We start from the raw sequence: 5,773 nt of genomic DNA on the forward strand, positions 1-5,773 counted from the left end.
GATGCGGGACCGTACCAGCCTAACACGCATACCGGTCCACGGCGTAAGTGTAGTCCCTTTATGTAAAAATCGGTGGAAGGCAAGAGGCTCGCTCGTCGCGGCTAAACTGTCCTTCCTGCGTACTCGTCCGCAGGCTCTGCTGGATTTTCTACTGCCGTTTTCGTGGCGGTTTCGTGGGACGGTGGGTAGCAGTTGTGGCGTATGCCCGTAGGGCGAGCACCGAGTCTGTGCTTTTGGGGGTCAACAGCTCGTACACTAACTGTCCCTATCTACTGTCTAGCGAAACCACTGCCAAGGACGGTCTTGGAAAATTAGCGGGAAGAAAACCCTGTTGGAGCTTGACTCTAGTCTTGCACGTAAGGAGACATAGAGGTGACATAAGTGGGAGATGGCAAACTCGCGGTGAAATACGCCTACTTTTTCAATCGTTTCCTCACTACTACTCGGTTTTAGGTCGGATCGCGTGCCCCAGGGCTTCGCGCCCCGGCGTCACGGTGTTCTAGAGCCAGTGTCGGGTGGCGTGAGGCCTCGGCCGATCGCCGTTAGATGGACTCCCCTCGGTGATCCGATTCGAGGACACTGCCAGGCGTGGAGTTTACTGGGGCGGTACATCTGTCAAAGAATAACGCAGGTGTCCTAAGGCCAGCTCAGCGAGGGACAGAAACCTCGCGTAGAGCAAAAGGGCAAAAGCTGGCTTGATCTCGATGTTCAGTACGCATAGAGACTGCGAAAGCACGGCCTATCGATCCTTTTGGCTTGAAGAGTTTTCAGCAGAGGTGTCAGAAAAGTTTACCACAGGGATAACTGGCTTGTGGCGGCCAACGTTCATAGTCGACGGTCGCCTTTTTGATCCTTCGATGTCGGCTCTTCCTATCATTGCGAGCAGAATTCGCCAAGCGTCGGATTGTTCACCCGCCACAGGAACGTAGCTGGGTTTAGACCGGCGTGAGAAGGTTAGTTTTACCCTACTGATGACTAGTCATTTGCGATAAGTAATCCTGCTCATACGAGAGGAACCGCAGGTTCGGACATTGGTTCACGCACTCGGTCCGAGCGGCCGGTGGTGCGAAGCTACCATCCGTGGGATTATGCCTGAACGCCTCATAAGGCCGTATCCTCTCTAGTCGAAGGTGGCAATGATATCTCTAAGGAGTCTCGTGAGTCGAAGGCTTCAAAACAATGTGACACTACTAGGCGGCCGGTCCTCGGGCCGGTCGTCGCACGAGCCCGGTTGCCGTAGCGGCGCCATCGCCCGTCGTCGGGATCTCACCGCTACGACGGCACGGCGTCTAACGGTCGATCATGGGTTTCGCAGTTCGATGTCGAGACTCGGATTCGTCCTGTAGACGACTTAGGTACCTGCGGGGTGTTTGTACTCGGTAGAGCCGTTACCGCCACGCTGCGATCTGTTTGTAGACGTCAGCCCTCGGCTTGGGGTTCGTCTTGTCGTTAGAACTAGCCCCAACGTTTCGACGGCGAAAGCACCACGCCGCGAACGACGTGATGACTTTCTCGCTCGCCGCGAAAGCACACGGCGCGAACGGATTGGAGAATGTCTCGCTCGCCGGCCGAAACACGACAGCGCGAGCGGACTTGTGAAAAATTTCTCGCTCGTGCCCGGCTAAACGCAACACCCGCGACGGACTGAAAATTTCTCGGCTCGCCGGCGAAAGCAACATCGCCGCGAGCACACTCTGGAAGATTTGCGCTCGCCCGGCGAATCAACACCTCCGCGATCTAACTTGGAAAAAGCGGCTTGTCTGCCGGAGGTGTCGCCCCGCCAACAAATCAACACGCCTGTTTGTTTTTTACTATCGGACTGGTACGGCGGCGCGTCCTCCGGAGTGTCGCCCCCACACGAAAGCAACACGCCTGCGAACGACTTGAAGAATTTTGTCGCTCGCCTCCGGCGAAAGCCACCACCCGACGAACGGACTTGGATGAATTTCTTGCTCGACCCGGCGAAAGCAACACCGCGAACGGAACCCTTGGAAGAATTTGTCGCTTCTCCCTGCGAGCAACACGATAACAGGCAACGCGAGCGTAACTTGGAAAAATCGAGGCGGCTTGGCCGCCGAGGTGTCCGCCCGCCTACGAAAAGCAAACACGAACGCGTGCCGCGATCGTACTTGGTTACGGCGTCGCGTGCCGCCCGAGGTGTCGCCCCGCCACGAATACAACACTCCGCGATCGGACTTGGTTTACGGTCGCGCGTGCCGCCGAGTTCGCCCCGCCAACGAAGCACACTGAGGCCGCGAACGACTTTGGAACAAATTTGTCGCTCGCCCGTCGAAAGAACACGCCGGAACGACTGGATGAATTTCTCGCTCGCCCGTCGAAAGCAACACGCGCGAACGGACATGGAAGATTTCTCGCTCGCCCGGCGAAATGCAACACGGCGCGACTAACTTGGAAGAATGTTTGTCGCTCTCCCGGCGAAAAGGCACACCCGCGAGCGCACTTAGACAACTCGGCTCTTGTGCGGGCCGGAGTTCGCCCGCCAACGAAGCAACACGCCGCGAACGGACTGGGAAAGAATTTGTCGCTCGCCTGCGAAAGAACACCGCGAGTCGACTTGGAAAATAGCGGGCTTGTGCGGCCGGAGGTGTCGCCCGCCTACGAAAGCACACGCCTGCATCGTACTTGGGACGGGCGCGCGTGCCGCCTAGGTTCGCGCTCAACAAAAGCAACACGCCGCGATCGGACTTGGTATACTGGCGGCGCGAGCCGCCGGAGTGGCGCCCGCCAACGAAAGCACACGCCGCGATCGACTTGGAAGAATTTCTCTCCTCGCTCGCCGGCAATGCAACACGGCCGCTGAACGGACTTGGAGAATGAATTCCTCGCTCGCAACCTCGGCGACATAGCACACGCCTCGAACGGATTTAAGAATTTCTTTTCTTTCTCGCTCGCCCGGCGAAAGCAACACGCCGCGTCGAACTTGGGAAGAATTTGTCTCTCGCCCGTGAAAGCACACGCACGACCGCGAGCGAACTTGGAAACGGCTTGTGCCGGCCGGAGGGTGGTCGCCGCCAACGAAAAGCAACACCGCCGCGATCGTACTTGGTTACGGCGTCGCGGTCCGCCTAGTGTCCGCCCCGAACATGCAACACGCCGCTATCGGGCCTTGAAACATTTCTCGCTGCCGCGAGAGCAACGCGCCGCGAGCGAACTGCGCCTGTTCCCGAGTTCTCGCTTGTACCAACCGCGAACGAGCAAAGCTAAATGAACTTAATTAAATGATGACGCATCGGAAGTTTAATTTTTCGTGCAACACTCCGGCTTTCGGCTTATCGCTCTGCCTGCATTCGTCCACTATCCGGTCTTAGAATTCGAAATTGTGCATCCGACGAGTGGTACCGGGAATTTTGCAATATCGTAATAACGTGGGGCCCCGGTCCCTGGGGGGGTAAAAAATAGAAACCTTTTTCCCCCAAACGTTTTTCCCCTATCGTGCATTTTTCCTCGTGCGGCGTCCGCCGTAAAACCCCCCGGGGGTTTCCGCGGCGGGGGAAAAGGGCCTTTGGGGAAAAAATTCCCGGGCGCCCCGGAGGGGTCGCCCGTCCCGGGGGGGCCGCCCCCCCCCAAAGGGGGCGGGCCCCTTTTTTGGTGCCGGGGACGTATAATCCACGCCCCCCAACGAGCCGTTCGGTCCGCGCGCGTGATTCGCATCGGGGGGGGTTCCGTCCGTATCGGTCACCCCCTTTTCGTTTTTGCGTATAATCCGTAAAAATTTTTAAAAAAAGGTTTTTGAAGGGGGGTTTTAGAGACACGTTCGAGTTGTAATGGGCAAACCCCCCCATGTCGAGCGAGCCCGAATGTAAGCTTTTTTTCCCAAAAAGTTTTTTTGTGCTCTCCCTTTTTCGGGGGCGTAAATCGCTTTAAAAATGTTCCGGAGGTCCCGCCGGGGGGCGTCTGATTTTGAGAGTTCTTCGGTCGTCCGGGGGTACCGGCCCGCCCCCGGGAAATGTGGGCCCGGGGGGCCGTGGTTCCCGGGTGTCGGCCCCCCCGGAGGGTCCCCCGGCCCCCGGGGGTGTCCCCGGTCGGTCCGGGGGTTTCCCCGGGGGTTTTCCCGGCCGGAGGGGCGCCCCCCGGGGGCCGCCGGTGGCCCGGGGTTCCCCCAGGTGTCCCCCGGCCCCCGGGGGTTTCCCCCGGGCCCCGTTGGGTTTCCCGGGGGGGTGCCCGGCCCGGGGGTGCCGCTCCCCCGGGGTCCCCCTCAAACCCCGGGGGTCCCCCCGGGGCCCGGGGGGTGCCCCCGGCCCGGAGGTCCCCTCGGGCTTATCCCTTTGGGGCCCGGCATTTCGTTTGTTTTTCCCCTTTTTAATTTAAAAGCTAATTTTTCGTTGTTTGACATTCGCCAAAAGTATCCCCTGAAATATTTTTCGTAAAAAAGGGGCTTTTTTGATCTTCGCTCCCCGCGAAAATGCCCCATTTAAACCCCCCTTTTGGGGGTCGCACCGCATACGGGGCCCTAGTAGGACCGTGCTTTCCCCCCGCCCGGGCCGGCCGGGTTTTGGGGGGTATAAAATACCGCGTCGGGGGGCGTCGAACCCAGCGGGGCGGTCGGGCGAGTCGTAAAAATTTTTCCCAGTTCCGCCCCCCGGGGGGTTTCGACCGCTTTTCCGTACGTCCCCGACCGCTTGGCCGGGGGTTTTGGGGATATAAGAAGGGGGGGGGGGGATTTAATTTTTTCGGGGGGCGCGCCCCTCGGGCGTTTCAAAAGAAAAATCCCCCCGAACGGGTCGAGAAAGGATTTTTTTGATTTGCGACCCCACAAAGGAGAGAACAAAAAAATTTTTAAAAAAAAATTTTTTTTGGGGAAACCCCCCAATATAAAAAATATTTTAAAAACTCCCCAGAACGCGCCCCGCCAAATTTTTCCCTGTTGAGGGTTGCGTTTTTTCGCGAGAAGTCGTTCGACTCTGGTCGCTCGCATTCCCTTCCGGGGATTACGGGGGCCTCTTTTCGTTTTGTTTCCCCAACGCGCCGGGAAAAAAACGCCACTTATTTTTTACGGGCCCAAAATTTTCCCAGTCGGGGGCGCAAGACCCCCTGGGGGTCTTATTGGCCGCAGCCCTATTGTTTTGGGGCCCCCCGGTTTTTCCCCCCCGTTTTTAGCAGCGGGAATCGTGCGCTTCCCCCGGGAAATTTTCCCCGGGGGCGAAATTTTCGGGAAGTTGCTTCTTCCCGTCGCTTTTTACGCCGTTTGAAAAATTTTTTTTCTGGTCTGCGGTTTAAAAACCCTACAACCCAAAAAAAATTTTCCCCCACGTCTAAGCACGCCCTCGCCCATTATTTAGGGTTTAATCGGCGGTTTTTTCTCGAGACCGGCATCAAACATTTGGGAGAAAGAAAACGAGTATTTGATTTGTGGATTTTTTAACGGAAAGGGGGAAAAAAGAGGAAAAGGGGCGGCCTTCCCGGGGGTTTTTTTCTGCCCCCCCCTCGTTCTTTCGTACGCTTTTTCATAATAGCGAAAACAGCAGGTGGGGGCCGACCGGCGGGGCCCAAAACCGGCGGCAAAAAAAAAAGGCCTACAGGTGTCCCCGCGCCCCCGTCGGTGTTTTTGGCTCGAACGCGCGGCGCCCCGGGGAAAAAAAGCTACGACGAGTCCCTTTGGGGGCCCCTCGCGAGTTTCTCCCTTTTTAGTAAAACCAAAAAGAAGCCCCGGGGGTTTTTCCAGTTCAATGTTTTTTCAAAATTATAAAAAGTAATTTTTTAAAAATTTTTTTTTATTTTTTAAAAAATTTTTTATAACGTTTTCCAAAAAAAA

At 56.9% G+C, this 5,773-nt stretch overlaps 1 pseudogene; it reads left to right on the forward strand.

The window, feature by feature from the left end:
• Nucleotides 1-307: 307 nt before the first annotated feature.
• LOC146720525 (large subunit ribosomal RNA) lies at nt 308-1,438 on the forward strand (annotated as a pseudogene).
• The last annotated feature ends 4,335 nt before the right edge of the window (nt 1,439-5,773 follow it).

This window comes from Nylanderia fulva, unplaced genomic scaffold (assembly GCF_048542155.1).
Source record: "Nylanderia fulva isolate GAGA-0341 unplaced genomic scaffold, ASM4854215v1 Scaffold679, whole genome shotgun sequence".
NCBI lineage: Eukaryota > Metazoa > Arthropoda > Insecta > Hymenoptera > Formicidae > Nylanderia > Nylanderia fulva.